This window comes from Mesoplodon bidens, assembly GCF_964165515.1.
Source record: "Mesoplodon bidens genome assembly, chromosome: 2".
NCBI classification, from domain to species: Eukaryota; Metazoa; Chordata; class Mammalia; order Artiodactyla; family Ziphiidae; genus Mesoplodon; species Mesoplodon bidens.
In genome coordinates, this window is record NC_138177.1 from 147004873 (window position 1) to 147028288 (window position 23416).

A 23416-nucleotide genomic window follows, 5' to 3' on the forward strand; every position below is an offset into this window, starting at 1 on the left:
GCATGAGTGTGTTTAGTGGCTATTTCCCTGCAAGAGTACTCAGGGCAGGCAGCAGTGGTCGGGCTGGCATCACTTCCGTTTACCTGGTCTGAAGAAGCACTCCTTCTGGACCCTCCTTTTCTCCATTCAACAGATTCATTTAATACCTATTCTGTGCTGGACACTGTGCAAGGCGTGAGTGAGGGGAGGTGCACAGGCAGACACAGCCCTGCTTCCTTCACCTGCCCCAGATGCCAGGGACCCTAGAACATGACTGGACCAGCCTCTCAGCCTCTACCGTCTCATGCCCTCATCACAACTCCTCCCCCTTCACCTGCCTCACTCCTGGAATCACGGCATCATAGGAGGTCAGAGCAAGAAGGGCCCTTTGAGACCAATCTAAGAAACCTTAGACAATCTATGAAATGAGTAAGAATGGAGCTGTGTGGATAAAGATACGGATAAAGGATGCAGATAAAGAATGGCCTCCACGCAGTGGTTAACAATCCGCCTGCCAACGCAGGGGACAAGGGTTCGAGCCCTGGTCCGGGAAGATCCCACTTGCCATGGAGGAACTAAGCCCGTGTGCCACAACTACCGAAGCCTGTGCACCTAGAGCTCATGCTCCACAACAAGAGAAGCCACCGCAATGAGGAGCCCGCGCACCACAACGAAGAGTAGCTCCTGCTCGCCGCAACTAGAGAAAGCCCATGCGCAGCAACGAAGACCAAACGCAGCCAAAAATCAATCAATCAATCAATAAAAAAAAGAATGGCCTCCACCTGGAAGGCCATGCCCTGTATGGTGCAGCCATACGACCAAGTCTAAAAAAACTCTGATAGTCGAATCACCTTATATTACAGATGAGGAAACAGAGAGGCAGAGAGAGGCAGGACTGGGACCCAGGCAAGTTTACATATTTGAAGTGGCTGAGTATAGATTCATACCCAGGTCTGTTTGATTCTAGAGCCATTTTGTCTTGAACCCAGGTACACAGCTGTTAAAAAAAATCATGCTGAGGAACCAATGACCAGGCTGTTGCTGCTATAACTAGCCATAATAAGAGAGCTGGTCCTCCCAGGGAAGATGTATTTTAATATGCCTTATCCATTCAAGAAGAAAAACAGCTAAAACCCAAGCAATTATAATACTATAGTATCATGGCAGTGAGAGCTACAACATGCTACAGAGATCCAGGGGAAGCAAAAACTAAGTTCACCAGAGGTTTGTAATAGGGAATCAAGAAGGCTTCTCAGGAAAGGGGACGGCTAAGCAGGGCCTTGAAAGACGGGTGGAAATTCACCAAGAGAAAAGGGGTGAGGAGCTCGGACGTGCCAAGCTAAGTGGGTATCAAAGGTTCGTTTTCTGAGTTTGGGTGGCAGTTGATGGGTGGGGAGAAGTAGGAGATGCAGCTGAGAAGGAAGCTCGTGGCTACAGGCTGAAGGGCCTTGGACACAAGGCAAGAGGGTCCTGATTTTATATTCAAGGCGCCGGGGATATAAACGTTTTCAAACAGAGAAGCAACCCCTTGTGAGTTGAAGAAGACTCTAGGGATAAAGAATGAACACATCCCAGACACAGGGGCTCATAATGTTAACAGTGATCATGACAGCTCAAAGGTGAGTATCACTCATAAATCTCAAAATAAAACTTTCACACAAACTCATTTATTCCTAACATTGGTCCTGTGAGGTAGGTATCCTTCTCCCATATTTACAGAAGGGGAAACAAGGCCCAAAGTCACGCAGATCCGTCCCCTCAGTCCAGACTGTTCATCAAGGAGCTCCCCTCTGCAGAGTCCAGGCGAATGTACAGACTGAGCCCGGATTTCTGCCCGTGGACTAGCTGTTCTCTGCATCGCATCTAACTTTGCGGCTGTAAAATTCTGAGACACAGTGGCAGGCTGGCTGCCTCGTGGGGCTGCTGGTCTGAGCCATGGGTGGTCAGGAATGTTTCAGGACTTCCTGGGCCCCGTGTTCCAGGCCGGAGTGCCTGGATTAATGATCCATCTACAGGCAGAGCGAGCAGAGGCCCTGACGTCCGGCGCAGGGCATCGATTAGACTTCACACTCTGAGCTTGCTTTCATCTGAGGCTCTCCGGGCGGACCGGGGCCTAATAATTAACATTCTCTGAGCCGCACAACATGAGTGAGCTGGAGGAGGAGAGAGTCTTTTAGCAGCCCCCATCAGTGGTGGGAGAGGACCCCACCACCACCCAAGAAATCCTGGCCATGGCTGCTTGGCAGACGACCATGTCTTCCCAGCTGACACCTCAGTCCCGCCTGCACTTGCACAGTAAGTGGTTTTGGTCTCATCTTTGAGATTCAAAACATTTTTATGGGGAAGTAACACTAGGATTATTATCCTCACTCTCCACGTGGGGAAACTAAAGGCCAGAGAAGGGCAAGGAATGGCCCAAGGGCAGAGGGACCAGGATGAGAGCTCGGGTCTCCTGCTTCCTTGCCTGGCAGCCTTCCAATGCAGGAAGCTCTCTGCTGCAGGGATGTTTGGACCCTCCTGGCACCTCGAGGTAAGGGAAGATAGGAGTGTGCTTTGATTTTCTATTTTACAAGAGAAATCATTACAGAGGTGTCATGTTACTCATTCATGCGTTGGTTCAGCAAATACCTACTGAATACCTAGTATGTTCCAACCTCTGTGCCAGGTGCTAAGGATAGTGGAAAATAGCCCTTGCCACTGAGGAGCTTATAGCTGGAGAAAAGGGGGAAGTGGGGTGTGTGGCAGGGGAGAGGTAGATATGCAAATACTAAGTTCATGAGGTGCCGTGGTGCTTTACTAGTAAATCTAGTTAATATTACAGAGCATTTGGGGCCTAAGGTCACAGGGAGGGCATAATAAGTCCACCCAGAGGAGTGAACGCTGGTAGTAATGGGGGATGGGATCAGAAAAGGCTTCTTTCTGACCACGAAGAAGATAACCCAAAATGGGAAGATAACCCAAAAATGGAACCTTAAAGGAGGGCTAGGTGTTCATCAGGCAAATGGGAGGTAGAGGGAGGGGGTACAAGTAGGGAGGAGGGACGAGTTGATCCAGGCCATGAGAGAGGCAGGAAGCTGCTCAGTTCACTGAGAGCAATGGAGTTGGTTGAAGAGTAGGGTCTGAGTAAGATGCTGGGAGATGAAGTTGAACAAATAAGCAAGGGTCAGGTCAGAAAGCCTTCCCAAGCCAAAGTGAGGGGACTGAACTTTATCCTGAAGGATTCAAGCAAGGGGGCAATGTGGTCAGAAATGCATTTTAGGAGGATCACTCCTGCTGTAGTGTTGAAGATGTACGGAAGGGTCGAGAGATTGAAGTAGACACATCTGGAAGGCGAAAGTGATGGTTCGTGGCCACAAAGGACACCAAAAACCCTTGTCTGGTCTGGAAAAGCCTCTGTCCTGAGAATTTTCTTACCTAAAAAAGTGCTCCCCATGCTTGTCGACTTATGCCAAAGCCCATGGATCTGGCCCCATTCCATGCTCCTCTGGTCTGAGAAGAAACCACAGCATCCTTTTCTCTCTTCCTATAGGACTCCCTGTACCACTTCCCCACTTCTGCAAGTACACATTTTCCCACAGGGGGCTCCCCACTGCCCATCACTGCCACCAACACATGGCAGCAAAGCACCACACCACAACACCCCGCTTCAAACCCTAGATGACTCCACATTATCTGCTCGTCCCCATTCATTCCACATCAGGTATGGATTAACTGAGCATCTACAATGTGCCAGGCACTGCTAGGCTCTGTGGATGTGGCCTCTGCTCTCCCCTCCGTGGGCCCCTATGGTTAAGATCCAAACTCCTTAGCCCAGCATTTCAGGACCTTTTTAGACTGACCCCAGCCCACCTCCTTGGCCTCATGCTCTCCCTCTCTCCCTCCAGCGCTCTGCACTTGTCACATTGAGCCACTTGATGTTCCTTAAATACCCTCTAGTATTTTTTCCAAATAGAAATATCTTTTTTTATTAAAATGCTAATACATATACACTCTAATTCGAATAATACCAACGGTGGAATGTAGACAGTAAAATTTTGTTCTCTAACATCTCCTACCCACTACCCTCCAAATTCCATTCTCCAGAGATAAACACTGTTAACATTTGGGTAAATATCCTTCCAGATTCTTTTAAAAACGTTTATGCCCTAGCATACCACCTTTTGCAAACTCTTTCCTGTCCTCGGGACTCACTGCAATGCTTTATCCCTCCTCTGAGAAGTTCTCTACGGCCCCAAGGGCAGAAGGAGGCACCCAGTTCTTACAATAAACATAGATTTACCACCCTATATTGAAACCATCTGTTCACATAGTGTGTCTCCAACAGGCTAACTGTTGTCTGAGATGACAACCTCTACAAGGACAGGGCTGTGAAAGCCTTCATCTCCACCATATTCACAGTGCCTGCCCGTAGTAGTTACTCAATGAGTATCTATAGAGTACATGGTGGATGGATGGTTGGATGGATGGATGGATGGATGGCAGGTGGGAACTCCTATGGCATGCTCCACAGGATACACATAAGGGGATAGGATTGGCATTGAGTAGTGGAAAGGAACCCAGCTGGAGTTTAAGGACCTGGATTCCTGTTCTGGCCCTGCCTTCTACCTGCTATGTAGCTTTATGTAAGTTTCCTCACTCTCTCTAAGCTTCCATTTTTCTACCTGAAACTGAATAGCAGGGCTGGGTATTTCCCCAGAAGCCTCCCAATGGATGCTCCAGAATGCTTAGCTGGCCCTCGTCCAGCACCCTTATTTCACACCTCTGTAATTACCCACCTGCATGCCTTTTATTATAGTGATTGAGGTGGGGGCGGGGGCTCATTAAATAAAGGGAAAAAGGAACTTGCTGGCTTTGCTGAAATGACATTGTTGGCATTAACTAGATTAACTTCTGAAATGAAAAGCCCACGAAAGCAAAACCAAAACAGAGAAGGAGTCATGGCTTCCGCTGGGGGCTTCATGGTTCCCTGCTTCGGCCTGCCTGACCCCCAACCCAGGCCTCCCAATCCATCCTCCCTTGGGAGGTGGCAGGAGCCACTTTCCTGCTTGCCTTCACACAGGACTTCACCTCCGTGATCTCAAGAAAACGGCACCGGGCACTGAGCCCCAGGCCAGGACTCGGAAACTACTCAAGGAGGCTCCAGTCTGTAGGAGAGACAGGCAGACACATTGATGCCATGCAGAGTGGTGAGAGCTGGACCGAGGAAGCCAAGGACTGGGGGGCCCAGAGTCCAGGGATCAGAGAAGCAACACTCCAGCTGAATGACAAGCAGGTCTCCAGACAGAGCTTCTGGGAAAGGCGTTCCAAGGAGGAGCAAAGAGGAAGACACGGAGACACGAGGAGGAAGTCATCTTTAGGCAGCCGAGGGCAGTCCTGCGGGGGCTGGAGCATAGAGGGAAAGGATAACATTGCTGCAATTAGTGGTCCCGTCAGGTCATGCTTCTCACGATGACTCGGGGAACAAGCGTATCGCAGCCTGGGCAGGGGACTGAAATACCAAATCTCCGAACCAAGCCGGGGATGCCTGATGCTGGCATGCAAGAGCACCCATTAGGTAGCAGTGGGAGGGAGCTGCTGCCGAACTCAAAGCTGGTGCCAGCTGGTGCTAAGAAACAAAACCGAGGCAAGAAGCGGTGATGGACTCAGACCGAGGCACTTTCTCAGCTCGCCACACTTACAACCATCAGAAGAGGCAGGCGGAAACTGAGGGAAGTGGGCCCAGCTCTGCTCACTGGCTCCGGTACCTACAGAGGCAGGAAAGGATGGAGTCTTGATGTCAAGCCAACTGTCTGGTCTCACAGGGAGAGAATCAGTCCTTGTAAGCATCCCAGAGCACATGAGGAAAACCCTCCTCCCTGGATAAATCTGGTTTCTTCTCCCACTGCAGAGGATCAGCCAAGGTGAACCAGAGAAGGGAGAAAACGGGAGAAGAAACACCGTGTAGTCCGTGCTTCCTCTAGATAAGATACTTTACACAGACTTTCTCTTTCATCCTGAAAAGAGTCTAGATAGAAGTATTCTTTCTCCACTTGGTAGACCACGAAACTGAGGCTGAGAGAGGCTTACCCCCTTCTCACAGTGAATGAAGATCAGCGCTAGACTCAGCACAGAGGTCTTTGCAGCTCCGAATCTTGGAGTTCTCTCCCCACACAACTCGGCTCTCCAGACCCTGCCCTTGCCCATGAAAAGCTTCCAGTCTGCTTGTGCTGTGGATCCGGTGATGTCACACTAGCTTGTTAACCTTTGACTAAAAAGCGTGAATCCTGTAATTCCTCTAAGCTGCTGGACATCAGAAAGGTCAAATCAACAGTCCAATGAGGACTTTAAACACAACTTCTATTCCCAGCTCCCCTGACCAGGGGCATTTGTGATGTCCTCCTTCCGAGCAGTGACATCTAATGATAGAAGCCCTGGCACAGGACAGAAGAGATTCTTTTAGGTGAGAGGCCAGTGCAGCACCCCTCAACCTTGCCCAGCTGCACGCAAGCCCACACGTGGGCCTGCAGACCACCAACACTCTCTTGGGTCAGTCTTGGTCAGGATCACCAGATGCCAGACTAGGTCACTGGGTATTAATCATTGCCAAGGGGGAAGTTAAACTGAAAGCCAGTTCATTAAAGATTAAGCTTCTTCTCCGTAGCCCTCAGGGAAAGGGAGCTCTGGGTGGAGAGCAAGGTCCTGTTTCCGGAGGTCTCCTGTGAAAGTCTTCCTGGAGAGCCTGTGGTGAGCAGCAGGGAGCCTGGGTTCGAGCCCTGGCTCTGCTCTCCACCTGCTGGGGGACCTTGGGCAGGACACTTCTCCATTCTGAGCTCCCAAGTCCTCCTCTGACACATGGAGAAAATTCCACTGGGTTCCTTGTGACACGTTAGCATCTGTCGCTCTAAGATTAGTCTATACGTGTTTGCTCTTCTCTGTAGAATAGCTCTGTACCCCCAGGGTGCCCAGTGCAAGTTCACTTACTGTTCACTATCTCTGTGCCCGTGGAAAGTTGGCAGTAGATCACAACTCCACCATGAGACCTGGGGTGCAGGGACTCACATATCTCCTCCTTGCTCCCCACGTCAGCCAGATGGATCTCTGACCCCAGAACATGCTCTCTTTGCTCTCCAGGCACTGGCCCAAGTTGTATCTGGAGGGAGTTCTTCTGGCCCCGCTGATCCCACAAGAACAAAAATTTCCCATCTGGCCAATTCCTGGTGCTTCCTTTTGGATCATCCCATCCCAATGGGATCTGCTAAACCAAAGCTTTGCACGGGATCTTCACAAATATTGATCCAATACCAAAGCAGTGACACAGAATATAATGACCAATCGATGATCAGATACCTAAACTCTTTGTACGCTATACAAGGCACTGTGATGGTGCCAGGGCTCCAGTGGTGGTCCCAAATGGAAGTGGCACCATATGTATCTTGGTTTGCAACCAGAAATTTCCATTAAGGTGAGACATCTGAAGACAATAGTGGTGAACAATGACAGATTTTAAAACATTAAGGTAGTAAAATGAGAGAGGCAGCTGCGATTGGTGACTGATTCTTTCCTCTTTTTCTGTTGCTCTTAACCAGGCTCTAGTCACTTTTCTGTCTGTAGATGGCAGCACGGGTCCCTTTCACTCCCCAAGGGGGACCAGGATTTTCACTTGAGAACAAGTGCTCCAAAGAACAGGGTAGAGCAAGCATAAAATAAGAGGAACTAGCTTCAGAACAAATATCCTCACCCGTTTAGATGTGAGCACATCTGGCAGAGTCACAAAACTCCCAAAGCCACACTCCACTTATAAAATAGCCCCTTCAGGATTCTAGCAAGATACCACAGGTCACCAATAACTTTCTAAAGAACCACTGCAAAGGGTCCATGAAACTCAAGGGAATTCCCCAGAAGTGCATCCAGATCTACAGAACCCAGGTGGAACACCTTTGAGCGGGAGAACGGCGGACAGACAGCAAATTGCCCCTCAGTCTGTTCCGAGTCAGCCTGGAGTGTCCTACCCCAGGGGGCGCTTTCCTCAGGAATTGCCCCAAACTCCCATTTGCTGAGTGCCCTCTATGTGCCTGACAGGTTGCTGGGCATGTTATATGTACTGAGCCATCTCCCCCTCACGACGGGCACTCCTGCCACCCACTTTACAAAGAGGAAACAGTGGATCCAAGAGGTTAACCATCACTTGCACAAATGGGGAAACCTAGTGAGTGGAAGACTCCTGTTCAATGTCATGTGGCAGGTCAGCGACGGAGCTGGACAGGACCCTGTGTACAGCCTGGAGTGAAGAACTTACCAAAGCAGCATGACGATGACGATACAGGACCAGAGCCATTGAAATCGGGGGAGAAGGACAGAAATGGGGCTCTGGGCTCAGGACACATCCCACACCTCCTCTGAAGAGTGTCCCCTCCGCTAAGAACGTCCTGGGGTGGCAGGTAGGAATGCCCCTCAGATCCAGTGCCAGCTCTGCCCTGAATGATCTGTGTGGCCTCAGGCAGGTCCCTTCACCTTTCTGAGCATCCACAACCTCCCCCAAGCAGGTGGTGAGTATCTAATGAGATAGTGGCAAGAAAAAAAGCTTTTAAAAGTATAAAAGCTCTCCTGGAGGTATTATTATTAATTATTATTATTACTATCATCATCTTTCTCGGTTATTAATGACCTGTTACCTGCTAGGGATCTGTCATCCAGGAATTTCTTTAAGCCCTTCTTGAACCTGTTTATATTTCTAGTCAGCAGCACCTCTGTTGCTTTTGATCTTCAGCCCCCAACCGAGGGAGCCACAGACAAAGTCCTCTGCCTAGGGGCCGGGGTTTGAAGTCTCTTTGGTGAGTTCCATCATCACCAACTGAATTCAGTGCAATAGAGCCTCACTTCCTCCCCCCAGATCCCGTTAGTACGCCCAGATCTGTGTCAGGGATCTCAGGAAGAAAGAGACGAAGATATAGGCCCTGCCTCCTCAAATCATACCCTGTATGCCCAGAAGTCCCCGGTAGGGTAGGGACATGGGACCCCCTCTCAAGTGCCTGTATTTGAGCTGAGAACAAAGTCCAGACCCCACAGCCCCAGAGACCATCCAAGGACCAGGGCCCCACCCGATCTCAAAGCCCATTTTCCTCTTCGAAACCAGAGGCAAAGTATTGGGAAGCCTTTCTCAAAGACACTGCAGAAGCCAGAAACATAAATCAAGCTCAGCCAACTTTGATACCTACTCTGGGATGAGTTACACAGATTTCAAGCAAATCAGACATGGTGTGGCTTAGCCTCAAGAAGTTCACAGCCTGATAGGTGAGACCAAGGTGCAGACAATGACCTCTTGCAAGGCAAGGTTAACTGAAGATTTGACTAGAGGATTCAAGAAAAGCAGTTTAGGGGAGGGCCTACCTAGCTCTGCCTGGGACAATCAGGAAAGGTTTACTAAAAAGGGACACGAATTTGGTGCTAAAGAATGAACAGGTGTTTGCCAGGTAGAGAAGGTGGTGAGCAGAAGGGAAGAATGTCTGGAGCAGGGAAAGCATGAACACAGTGTTCAAGGAACAGAGATGGACAGTCAGAGGACAGAGAGGCCCACGTGGGTGAGAGGGCTGGCTGTACAGTGCTGCCTGTCACCGAGACTGACAAGTGCCCTCCTCTCCCAACCTTCAGAACAGAGCCCTATCGGCAGTTGAAGTTCTGGCCCCATAAGAGTACTCCTTGACTTCCCTTAGGCAAGGCCTTTGTATTTCTTGGGTGGTGGAGACTGCAGAAGCTTGGCATCAATGTACTCTCAACCTCAGGCCAGTATTGCCTCTTTACCGACACTGTGGGTCTCAGAACATCTCTGGTGAGAAGAGCTTTTCAGACGTATCCCTGAGCTACCCCTTTCCCTTTCTACCCCTTTATTGCAGGTGAGGAAACTGGAGCAAGAAGCCCCTTCCTCACAAGTCAGGGACAGGGGTGGGAGTGGAAGCCAGACCTCCTGCTCCTCCACTGCCCTCTGCTCAAATGATGGGGTAGAACTCACCCAATCCAGCTGGAGGAGAGCTCCAGACAAATTCAAGTTGATTGTAACGGTAGCATTTGTAGGCAAATTATATTCTGTGAGCTGATGAGGAAGGGATCGGAGCCCTCAGCCTTAATTAATATCTAGTCGCTAACAACTTAATTCTGGGTGACATCTTAGCAGGGATCTCCTCTGAATGCCGAGATTCTTTCCTCCAACAAATCACCTATATAAATACATATATTTTAATAGCAGCAATTATAAAGTTCTCTGCCAACTTATGGGGCTGTTTAACATTCCTGGACTGAGGCCACAGTTTTTTCCCTTTCTCCTCCCTTCCCACAACCAAGGCCTAATGAATAGTAACTCTTTTGTGGCCCTGCGTTCCATTTAACCAATATCTCCTACCCAATGGGTCTTCGCAGGGAGTTAATAAGCAGTCTGGGAGGACTGCCTGAGGAGGTCCACGAACCTGATCGTTAACTGCAGGGCCTAATCAGCATCTGCTCCCCACCCAGAGTCCCCCACAGCTACACAGCCCTGGTCCCCCAGTAATGGGTGGAAAATCGGTGATTTCCTGACAGCAACCAATTTTCCACCAATTAGAAGAGAGATGGTGGTCTCTGGAGGAAGCTGGATGGCTCCATCACTTGTAGCTGGGACTGGAAGACAGGTAATCCTGGAGGCATTCAGGGAACCAAAGCCTGGGGCAGGGGGATCCCTTCATCTCCCTGCCTTTCTGGGTCAGCCTTGGCTTGTATCGGTGGAAGGTGACTTCGGGGACAGAGGCTGCCAGGATACTTCCCTCAGAGCTCATCTCACTCAGAGACCCTGTTACACGATAAACCACCCTCCCTCTCTCCTCCAGGGCCAGCTGACATGGGCTTCTGCTGGGTCTCTCTCCTCGGTGCTCAGGACAATTGAGAAATTCCTCCAAGGCAGTTGGTGTGGAGGCTGAAGGAAGCATAAGCTCTGGAGTTGAACAGTTGTGCCTTGAAATCCTGAATGTTTCTTTTCAGTTGTGTGTGACCTTGGGCCAGATATCAAAATTCTCTGGGCCTCAATTTCCTCATTTGTAAAATGGGGTTAGTCATAGCACCGACCTGATGGGATAGCCATGAGGATTAAAGGAAACGATGTGGGTAAATCCCTTTACATCATGCATCATAATGTTCAATAAATAGGTGTTATTATTATTCTTCCTATGATTATGGTGATAATGAATGGTACTATTACTAATCAATAGTACCAACAAGTGTGTGTCAGGCATCGTGTTGAACACTACCCTAGACATCCTTAGACATTTCTCCAGTTCGCAGGCCCTGCCCTCATCATCTCCCATGTGGTCTCGCACCCCTCCAGTTCATCCCCCACAAAAGGGCCAGTGATCTTGCCAAAATACAGGTTTGACTGTGCCCACGTCTCTAGCCAGATTAACACCACACAGACTCCTTCGCTGGGGCTCATAAACCCTGAGCCCTCTCTTCTCTGCTAACTCCTCGGTTTCAGCTCTCCCCACTCCCGGCCCTGTTTCTTATCATCCTAAAACAGAGATACTCTTATGGCCACAGTCCTGGAGCATCAGACCCACCTTTCCAATGAACGTGAGGATGCGTCGACACCCCAAAGAAAGAGCACGCAGGGTAGGTGCACAGGAAGTGTGGCTCTCCCCTGCTCTCAGGCCACAGCATGGTGCCCAAAGGAGCTTGTGATAACGTTGCTGACGGGCTTTTGAGTTGTGAGAGAGAGACAAGGTCACCCTCAGCGTCAGTTTGGCGTTTATTGGACTTGACTATGCTCTAAATTCTCAGATAATTGGCCATTCTCATTTGGTAATTGTAACTGAATCAGACAGAGTCTCTCCCTCAAAGAGCTCAGCCTGTGGGGAACAAAATAAGAAAAGTGAATTTAATGAGTACTTACTCTATGCCAGGCACTCTGCTCAGAAACTGTACACGGATTATCTCAGGGGATTATCTAATCTGATCTTCATAAGAGCTTCAGGAGTAGGACGAACGTATAATTTATCATACAAAGAGACACTTCTGGGAGTGAGGGGGCTCTATTAATAATTACACAGGACAACAGGCATAAACCGGGGCCATCCCAAGCATGTCAGGACAGATGGATGCCCTGTCTTAAAGGCATAGATCCTTTTTTTTTTTTTTTTTAATTTATTTTGGCCGTGCCGCACAGCTTGCGGGATCTCAGTTTCCCAAGCAGGGACTTAACCCAGGCCACGGTACTGAAAGCCCGGAATCCTAACCACTAGGCCACCAGGGAACTCCCAATATACCCTTATTTTAGAAACTAGGAAATGGAGGCATTGGGAGGATAAGGCCTATGCCCACATTCACATCCCTCTTCAGAGCAGGGGTTCAAACCGGGCCCTCTGGCTCCAATCTCCCGGGCACAAAAAAGATTCAAGGTAAAACAGAATGTTTCCTGAGAGAAGAAGGGAGAGACATGGCTCTGGGCTTGAAGGTGAAGCAGGAAGGGAGGGCAGCAAAGGGAAAGGGCTGCTGGGCAGGGGAAGCACTTGAACTGAGGGCCGGTGGACATTCCGAAGGCAGATGGGAAAGTTGCTCAGGAGGGAACAGGGGCGAGCAACCAGGCGCAGGCAGAGAAGGAGGGAGGCGAGAAGGGCAGGGAGCTGGAGTCTAAGTTAGAGATGTGGCCACAGACACGAGTGAGGGCTGATCAAGGAGTTCTGCAACGCGGGGCTGCAGGAAATAAGGAAGAGCGAGCAGCTGGGTAGCCTCCGCCCTGCCTCCTTCACATGCTCAGTGCCCACTCCTCATTCTTGGGACACCGGCACCCCACAGCCCTCAGCGAGCTTCAGCTCCTCTCCTTTTCCAAACACACCTTCGCTCCCCCTGCCTCTTCCAAAGCAGCTAGAAAGCCCTGGGCCTCAAGTCCCCGTCAGAGGAGTGGAGGGCTGCAGAGCTCCCGGCCCCTTCCTGAGACCCATGCTATATGAGTTCTCCAGATTTGGGCAGGGAGGAGTGGTGTCCTGGCTAAGGTCACTTTGCAGAGCTGGGGCTCAAACAGCATCCTCTCCTCTTGGGCTTTGCTTGTTTCTCAGACCCCTGTTCCCCATCCCTGCTTGCCAGCACTGTCAGGCTTCTGAGCCCGTTCTAGGTGCTCCCATTGTCTCCAGCTCCTTGTCCACGGAACCCAGTACCAGGACACTGCTTTCCCAGAGGAAGTTCCTGAGGGTCCAGAGATGTTGGCTTGTCAACTTAGGCAGTCACTGGATTCCAAGCTCTGGAACTGGGAGGGAGGTTGTCTCATGTCTATCCTGGGAGAGACCCCAGATGCTGCTTCTGACCTGCAGGCTCAGGTTGGGCAGGCAATGCTCCTGCAGGTGAAGAATGAGCCCCACCCCCACGAGGGCCAGTCTTGAGGAGCACCCAGGAGTGCCTCCACCTGCTGCCCCGCCTCCAGCTGCATAGGCAGCTCAGCCGTGCGCCTAGCTCTACCTTCCTAAACCCTCAGAAGTAAGCGCCTGCGCCAGGTCTGCCCGGCCCCACTCACCCGGCTTCCAGCTCAAAGACAGAGCGGTGACAACACGTGGCTGACGGTGACCCTGCTCCAATCTCACCCCTCTGGGCCACCTCCACACCTTTGCCAGAAGGATCGTTCTAACAAATCGAATCACCCAATCGCTCCCCATCATTGACAAGAGAAACATTGGAGCATCTTCACACATAGCTGAGGGGGCCCTCCAGATTCAGGCTCTGCCCGTCTCCCCAGCTTTATCCAGTCTCCCCACTGTCACCCATACACCTTCATTTAATCACTTATTCATTCATCCAATATGTACTGAAGGACTTCTTCATGCTAAGCCCTACGCTGGGTGCTAAGAGTCACTCCTAAGATGATTCTAACACCCATTTCCAACATGGTGGGGGGTGGCAGGGGGCTTCCCAGAGCACCAAGCAATTCTCCAACACCAGCTGGCTGCTCTACAATCAAACTCAGCTCTGCCGATACCTGCCTGGAGGTAGTGGCAGATTCCACAGGGTAAGGGCTCAGTCCCACAAGACTGCCCTCCACTTCAGAGGCTAATCGCAAGCCCAGGTTGTCACCTGCGCTTCCAACCACCCGGCTATAAAACCAGAGGCTCCCACACTTCCTTCCTCAAGTTCAATTAATTTACTAGAACAGCTCACAGAACTCAGGAAACCTGTTTACTCACTAGATTACCAGTTTATGACGAAGGATATTAAAGGATATGAATCAACAGCCAGATGAAGAGATATGTAAGGCAAGGTCTGGAACAAAGGAGCTTCTCTGCCTCCGTGGAGTTTGACACCAGACACAGTGACACAGGGAAGTGCTCCGGTTCACCAGCATGGGAGCTCTAAGAACCCAGTCTTTTTGGGCATTTGTGGAAGCTTCATTAGGCAGGATTGATTAAATCATTGGCCACTGGAGATAGATTCAAACTCCAGCCCCCTTCCCTCCCCAGGAATCGGGGTGGGACTGAAAGTTCCAACCCTGTAATCACACAGTTGGTTCCCTTGGCAATCAGCCCCCACCCTGAGGTGCTTTCCAACAGCCACCTTTTAACATAAACCCAGTTATCGTGAAACAAGGCATCTTGAATAACAAGACACCCATTTCGCCTCGATGGCTCTGAAACATTTGGAACTGAGGACAAGAAACCACATATTATGACAAAAGATATTCCCGTGGCTCTTATCCTCCAGGAAATCCCAAGGGCTTTCGGAGCTATGAGCCAAGAACAGTGGATGGGGCTTCCCTGGTGGCGCAGTGGTTGAGAGTCTGCCTGCCGATGCAGGGGACACGGGTTCGTGCCCCGGTCCAGGAGGATCCCACGTGCCACGGAGTGGCTGGGCCCGTGAGCCATGGCCGCTGAGCCTGCACGTCCGGAGCCTGTGCTCCGCAACGGGAGAGGCCACAACAGTGAGAGGCCCGCGTACTGCAAAAAAGAAAAAAACAAAACAAAACAACAGTGGATGACGACCAAAATTATACAAGGAATATACTTTGGTCATCTGAATGACCAAATATCTATTTCTTATAAATCACAATATCATGTTCCCCATTCTCCAACATCTCCATGCTGCCTAGGCTTCCCCTCCCAGCCTCTCCTACCTGTGTACCCCTGTTTAACCTCCAGGACTCAGAGCAGGGTCCTCCTCCAGACTCATCCCCACCCTCCTCCAGACTCTCATGGCCTCTCATCATGGTCTGTTTCGGTGTTTCCTGATTAGACTGAAGCTCAACAAGGAAAGGAGTTGAGTTTGAATCAGCCCTGTGCCTCTCACGGCAAAACAAATTTGTTACCTTTCACAGTTCCTTTATCCCTGGGCCTACATTTTTCATTATTTCATCACCCTCTCCACCGCCCTTTTGCTTGCTGCTAGACCTTAGGACACCTGTGTGTGTGTTAGAAAAAGATGCCCCTTCCTCCGGTTGGATGCAGCCCCTTGCCAAGGTGTGTATCTTGTGAGCAGACTGGATCTAGGCCCCAATTGCTCCTTGTTCAGACGTCTTGGTGCAGGACACACCAGACAGTCATATGTATCATTCCCAACCCCTATCAAGATACCCTGCCAGCTATATTTGGGGAAATACCCTCAACTCGAGGTCACACTAACATCAGGGGCTAATAGGCCTTCCACTGGCAGACTGCTTCTTCTAAAAGGAAATGGGTATGGAGAAGTTATGAAATAATCATGGGAATTGTGCATATTCTGCACAGCAGTTGGAAGGTGTGTAAGACAGGGGCTTGTCCATCCTGCAGCACGTGCCACGACTTGAGTGGGTGTTGCTCCTGGTGAGGGTTGGGCCAGTGTCCCCAAGGAAGGACTTTCAATCATCTCACTTGCTTTCTTTTCCCTCTTTAGTCTTTGTGTTCTCAGTGTCTTGAGATCCAGCCACAAGGCTCCCTGCCCAACTTCTATACGTTTGCACCCACAAAGGCACGCACATGCACATGCCCACATACACACATGCTCACTCCTGAAATTGTTCACTGGAATGGGCCCTAAGAGTTGAGCTCCAGAGAAGCTCACTTGCCAGAAAGAACATGATTCTGGACCAAGTCAAAAGATGATAGAGGGTCATTTAAAAATGTATAGAAATATCGAATCACTATGTTTTGTACCAGAAACTAACATAGTGTTGTAGGTGGATTATACCTCGAAAACAAACAGACTCATAGAAAAAGAGATCAGATTTGTGGCTACCAGAAATAGGGGTTGGGGGGAGGGGGAATTAGATGAAGACAGTCAAAAGGTACAAACTTCCAGTTATAAGATAAATAAGTGCTAGGGATGTGATGTACAACATGATAAAGATAATGAACATGGCTATAGGTTATACATGAAAGTTAAGAGAGTAAATCTAAGAGTTCTCATCACAAGGGAAAAACGTTTTTTATCTATTTCTTTAGTGTTGTGTCTATACGAGATGATGGATGTTCAGTAAATGTACTGTGATAATCATTTCATGATGTATGTAAGTCAAATCATTATGTTGTACACCTGCAGCTTATACAGTGCTGTATGTCAATTATACCTCATGGAGTACAATCTATAAAAATATTGAATCACTCTGTTGTACACCTGAAACTAATATGATGTTGTAAATCAACTATACTTCCATTTTCTTAAAAGGGACATAAAAAAAATAGAATGATGTTAGTAGATTTTTAAAATAGCTTGGAAGAATGTGTACCATTAATAAACTTTAGACACACACACAATAATAAGTTGTCTTAATGGATGGATAGAGGGGGAGGGATGGATGGACAGATGCCCGATAGAGCAAATCTAGCAAAATATTAACTTTTGTGCATCTAGTCGGTGATGTAAGAGCGTTCACTGTATAATTCTTTTGATTTTTAAGCTTGAAATTTTTCTTAATGTCAGGGGAAATATATGAATACATTACCTGAAAATAATATTAAATATTTAAAGCCTGGAAAAATTATATCTCAATAAAACTGGAAGAAAAAATATATACAGAAAAAGATAATGGAGGGTGACAGATGTCCCTCTGAGCCCTACCATGGTCAAGTTCACATGGTATTATTCACTGTGGGACCTTAGGTGGCAGGGCTTGGTCAGACCAAGGCAGCCTATCAGTGACACAATGGAGAGCCTTGTTCTAAGAGAAGGCAGCTAGGAGAAGAGCAGGCATTGGGTAAACCTGATGTCTCCATCTCTCCCAGTCTCTCAGGGCTCTCCTGGGAGGAGGAAGCAGATGCACTGTGGTGGCTCAGAGAGAACTAGGACCAAGTAGGGCTGCCAAAGGAGAGAGATCTGTATTCAGTACTAACTTCCCGGGAGGCAAATTTTGAAGGTAGTAAACTCATGGTCATGGGGATGTGGGAGCAGACACTGAATCGTCAAGTGTCGGGCTTATCTTGAAGACCTTAGGATGTGAATAGCATTTTGTTTCATAGTCCAGGATTCTTTAAATCTAAGATTCCACATTGCTAACTATTATCTGATTCCATTACTACATGATCTTAGGAGTTTTTTAACTCATTGGCTCAAAAATGTCAAGATTTTATTATTCCCTAACTCCAGAATCTGAGAAACTTAGAATTATAAAACTACCTATGAGACACAGTGATTTGTGTGGACTTCTTTGAAAAATGTGTGGAGCACATGCTTTGCACTAGGTACTCTTTTGGGCACTTTACATATATTATCTTATTTAATCCTCACAATGTACCTGTAAGTTATGTACATTTATGATTCCTATTTTTCAGATGAGGAAACTGAGGTACAGAGAGGTTAAGTGCCTTACCCAGGACCACACAAGTAGTATATAGTGTTTCTATAATCGAAACCTAGAGTCCATATTCCTGACCACTGCTCTAGGCTGCCTCCCTGTGTTATAAAAGGGATACACCCAGGAGGATGGAGGGGCCATGGCCCAGCCCAGGGCTGAGTTACGAGTCTTCCAGAGATTCCTGCTCAGCCAGACTCCACCGGCTCCTACGAGTCCCAGTCCTTGGGCTCAGGGAGCTGTGGCTTTCCCTTCCCCTTCCCACCTTTCCAGGGAGTGCTCCCTCCACGATCTCAGGTCCTGAATTCCCCAGGCAAAGCCAGCCGCATTCTTCGGGCTGGGGTCCAAGTTTACTTAAGAAGAGGAAAATGTTATTATGGAAATTACAACAGCTTTATGAAACAGAGCGTCGCTGTATCAATCCAGGACCACAAGAATGCTCATCAACTTAATAGCTTCCTGTTGGGAGGCTTTCAAGCTATGCCTGAAGCTGGCAGGCATCAGGGCACAGGAGTGAGGCCAAGCAACTGGGTGACACTGCACCCACCCCTGCCCTCGGGATGAGTGGCGGAGCCCATGCAGGGGGGCCCACAGGGGACCCCTCCCTGTTTCCTCATGCCTGCAACCCTGAACAAGACTGCATCTCGAGTTTCCCGTTCTCAAAGGTGGAGGGAGACGCAAGAGGGAAGAGATATGGGAACATATGTATATGTATAACTGATTCACTTTGTTATAAAGCAGAAACTAACACACCACTGTAAAGCAATTATACTCCAATAAAGATGTAAAACAAAAAAATAAATATTTAAGTGAATGAAAAAAATAAAGGTGGAGCCATGGTGGCTACGGTGGCGGCGGCGGCGGCGGGTGTGTGTGTGTGTGTGTGTGCGCGTGCGTGTGCGTGTGTGTGTGTGTGTGTGTGTGTGTGTGTGTCTCCAGGAGGCTGGGGCTCCTCCTTCCACCCACCACCTCCCACACCCACAGGCTAACTCAAGTACAAACATAGTTGGATCCTCAGACCTTCTCCCCAGACCCAATGCGGAGGGTCTGGATCTAGGTCCCTGATAAAAACAGGGCTTTAAGAAAGGGACTGCTTTCTTTAACTCCTAAGCCCAAGGAGAAAGAAAGCCAGGCCTTAACTCTTTTAATCTTTTTTTTTTTTTTTTTTTAAGAAAGAAGAAAAGAAAACCATTAAAGTGAAGTTCCTGGGGCTGAGAGCAGCCAGGAGTCTGGCACGTGTCTCCTCCTGGGTAATTATGTGGCATTTAGCACCTCTCTTCCCAGCACTTGTAATTAGCAGGGAAATTAAGATGCTGTCATCCTACCTCCCAGTTTCTCTCTGCTATGCCCAGAGGCCCAGGGAGAGGCCCAGAAGGGGGAGGGGATCAGTGCGGTGAGAATTGAGACTAGACCTCGGGGAGAGCTGAGAAGGGACATTTGACAGGAGAGCAGTGGTGGGTCCCAGCCACAGCCATCTCTCCGGTCTCTGAATTCCTGGAGCGTGTGCAAGCTGGACCCTGCCCCCTCCCGTGGGTTGCTGTCCTGGGTCTGATGAAATGGCTGGGTTCCAGTGGGGTCTTATTGCATTCACCAAAATCTTCACAGAGGCTCTTTGGTGCCCACCTCTGTGCTGGACCCTGAGGACAGGGATGAGTCAGGCCCGCCCGGAACTGTAGATGCTCTTCAGGGAAAAGATAAGGCATCTCGTTGGGGAGGAGGGTACAAGTATAATACAAGGTTGAAAGTGACAAGAGCTGAGGGAGGCAGGACCAGCTCTTTAAGTTGGAGGGGCCTAGTGAAAATGCGGATTGTTGACATTCTGAGTAATTTCAGACAGCAACAGCAGAAGATTAAACCAAGCATGCGGCTCTTCTAAGTGTGGGCTCTTCTAAGGGACTCCACGAGCTGCACACTCATGAGGCCAGCCCTGGGTGGAGGGCAGTGTGGGTGTTGCCAATTAAAGAAGAATTCTTAGAGGGTGCAGTATTTGAATTGGTCTGGATCAAGAAGTAAGCTTTGTTGAACAAGAAAATGTCCTTTGTCCATCTGGTCAGTTTTCTCGTCCTCCAAGACCACAGTCGATGCCCCCTCCTCCAGGAAGCCTTCCCTACTAACTCCAGGCTGGGTTAGGACTCTCTAGGTTCTCGCAGCTCCACTCCTCCACCCCTTCCAACCCTGTGCTTCCCTAGACACCTCACCTATTTCACTGCATTACAGATCGCCTGTTTATACATCTGCCTCTCCCACTAGCCCACATGCTCCCTAAGGACAGGTCTATGCCTTATTCCTATCTGCATTCTTAGTGCCCATGAAGTCCTGGATAAGGTAGGTGTTCAACAGTGATTGATGAATGAATGAATGAACACCCCCAGAGGGAGCAACTTGGGAGAAGACCTTCTTTGATTACGCCTAGGGAACACGAGGGTGAATCTTTACCATAAGGCCAAAAAGTTAAATTGGGATTGGATCAGAAAGGCCCTAATTGGCAAGCCTAGGGAAGGGTTTGAGCTTTACCAGATGGATCTGGCTGCTCTAGAGGAGATGGGTGGGAGTGGAAGAAGCGGGTGGGAGGGAAGGAGCAGTAAACCAGGCAGGGAGAGTAGTCAGAAAGCTGTAACTGTGATCCAAGCCAAAGGTCAGGGTGGCCTGGACCAGATAACAGCCATGGGAATGGAGAGAGGGGAAGAGCTGGATGTGAGCTTTGAAGCCCCAATCACCCTGGTGGCAGCAACACTGGGTCACCAGCCAGCTATTCCAATTATTCATAGAAATCAATCTCATTCCATGGAGACTCAGATAAAACTCGTGCACAGTAATGGATGGGGAGCTTAGAGTGAGGAGATAAGAGGAGGCCCAGGGTGTGGGGTGATCAGGTGGGGCTTTGCAAGAGGGGAGGAATGGTAAGAGGTTATCAAAACAGCCCTCAAATAGCAAAGACTCAGAGCCGGTCTGCCCAGCTGTGACTGCGAAGGGACACAGGCTCACCCCCAGGCCTGAGAGACCCAGACCTAGTGTTCCTTGGGCACTAGTCCTAGCAGCAGGGGACACTGGATCAGGCTTGCTACCCTGAGATTATACTGGAGGTCTGGTGCCTTCTATTAGGAGATCGGGGGCAAGGGGCAGGGATGTGGAACAGGTGGGCTACCCCTTGGGGCCCCTTTCAGTCCTGGCTTTCTGGGATCCTGAGTCCATGAATCACTACAGTGGCATTTTGTCTGTAGGATCAGAAGGATGGTCTGCTCTCCAGCACTAGGCAGGCACTGTAGGAGACGGAGTGATGTAGGCTACTCACTCCAAGCTGGGCCACAAAGCCTGTGTCCCCATCAGCCTCAGTCCTTCCACACGTGCTGGAAAGGGATTGCCGAGCCTCCCTCCCCCTGAAATGGGAGAGAGAGTGTGGGTGTGAGAGAGGTTTGCCCAGGGGGAGAAAAGGAGAGTGAGAGACACTGGCGCTTTCCAGAGCAGGGAGGGCCCAGGAGGACCAGTGATCAGAGGGTGAAGCAGAGAGAAACGCCAAAAATAAATGATACTTACATATCACCTGCCACTGTGCCAGGCATGGTCCTGGGTGCTTCGCCTGCGTTAACCAGTGTCATACTCACAACCCTCATTTTCTGGAAGAGGAAACCAAGGCACTGAGTTGAAGAAAACTTTCCCAGAGTTCCCAAATTTCACACAGCTGGAGAGGGTGGAGCTGGGCATTTGGACCCAAGCTGTGCGGCTCACTTTTTGTCTCTGCTTTGTAGTGATCGTCTGTTTGCAAAGAGCGCACTGTGTTCAGGCATCAGTTTCACTTGGCCCCTGGGAGGGGTTATCCCCATTTTACAGATGAAGAAGCTGTGGCACAAAGAAGCAGTCTGCTCACAACCCCATTTCAGGGAAGTGGCCGAGCTGGGATGTGACCCCACAGCTCCCTTGAGTCTTGCACACTCACTCTAGGCTGTCCGGGACAGGGGCTGTGCTGAATGGACCCTAAGAAAGCAAGCGATGGAGCATCTCCAGGGGAGAGCAGAATGTGAAGGGCCCCCCACCATCTTCAGACAGCTTTTCCTCACAGCTGCGGGTGGAAGCAGCCGGAGGTTGGCCCGAGAGGCCCCATCTGCCGACACTCAGGCCCGGAAGGAGATAGCACTTGTTATCTCTGTGGAGAGTTCAAGAGTTTATTCCCACCCAGGGCAGTGGGGAGCCTGGTGCCCATTCTTGGAGGGTGTGCAGTGACAGGACAGATGCGGGGCACTTCCTCCCCATGCCCTCCAACACTCACTCCCTTCCACACCCCACCATCCCCAGAGGTCAGCCGGAAACATCTCAGACAGAGCCTTGGACACAGGCACTGGCACTGGTAGAAGTCACGGTCGGATCCCAGGGCTGGTACCGAGCAGTCAGGGGTGGCTGGGGTGGGGGTGGGGGGTAGGGCAGAGCTCTGGGGTCTGGCGCTCATGGACATTGGCTCCACCACCTTCTCACTGTGTGACCTCACACAGAGTGCTTCTGCTCTGAGCCTCAGTTTCCTCCCGTGAAAGCTAAATTAGCATTTCTGTCTTAGAGAGTTCTCATCAGGGTTAAAGCAGGGAAGATCCTGTATTTCGGGCACCGGGCTCACAGCCTGGCCGATAGCTGGGGCTCTAAAATGACCCTTCCTTTCCCGTTTGCACAACATGATCTTGACTCCAGTCACTGAAGCAAAGTCAGCTCTAGACAGAGTGGATGAGCTCACCCCGCTCCTCTGGGCTCCCCTCGCCCTGCAGAAGGTGGAGCACACGCTGAGCCCAGCATTCAGGGCCTCCAGGGGCCTGGTGGCTACCTGTCTGCAGGCCTCATTTCCTGCCTTCAGCCCCCCAGGTGACTCATTCTCCCAGAACAAAGCAGGCCCTATCTTCATACCCCAGTGCAGCCTTCAAGGCCCAGACCATCTGCCACCTCCTCTCTGAAGCTGCCCCCAGATCCCCGAGGGAGAATGAATTGCTCACTCCACTTGGCTCCCACAGCTCTGAACTTATTCTGCTTCGTGCTATGGGTACAGCTCCGGGTATCTTCCTCCCCAGCACACCGTGAGCTCCTGCAGGAGAGCACTGGGGATTCCCATCTTCTTCTAAAATGCCTGCCATCAAATTTGTGCTCAGAAAAATCTTATTTAATTGATTAGTTAACTAATTAAAGAGATTATCCTAGAATAGGAGCATCTCAGAGCTGGCAGAGCCTTTAGTCCCAGTGCCTCATTTTCTAGTTGAAGAGGCCTGGGCGTGGAGCAGGTTGGGGTACGAGGAGGGAAGGACAGGCCCAGGCCCCACAGTGAGGTAGATAAGAGCAGAGGAGGCACTAGAAGGCCTCCCTCCTCAGCAGAATCACATGCAAGGTGGTTAGTTCCGTTTCACAGTTGGACAGACAAAGACCTATAAGTGGCTCTCCATTGCCCCCTGGGAAAAGTTCAAGTTTGTCACTGTGACCCTCTAAGTCCCTCTGTGATGTGGTCCCAGTCAGCCTCTCAGTCCTCACTTCTGCTTGAGGGCCTGACTTGCTGTTCTCTCTGCCTGGAACACCTGCCCCTCTGCCTAGCCAAATCCTATAATCCTTCAGGTATCCACTTAGATGTCACTTCCTCGGAAAAGCCTCCTGCGTCCCCCATGTCCTCTCTTCTTTGGCCCCCTGTGATCCCATCTGTCATACGAGGTTGTGACTGTTTACATGCCTCTCACCTAG

At 49.9% G+C, this 23416-nt stretch overlaps 1 long non-coding RNA gene across 1 annotated transcript in view; it reads left to right on the top strand.

Moving 5' to 3' along the window:
- The first annotated feature begins 1571 nt into the window (after positions 1-1571).
- The window catches only part of LOC308606367, a 33602-nt gene continuing 11757 nt past the window's right edge, over positions 1572-23416 (top strand). Inside the window, exons 1-2 of the long non-coding RNA XR_014013807.1 lie at positions 1572-2274; positions 18889-18966. This is a non-coding gene — a long non-coding RNA (uncharacterized lncRNA). The remainder of the gene's footprint in view (positions 2275-18888; positions 18967-23416) is intronic.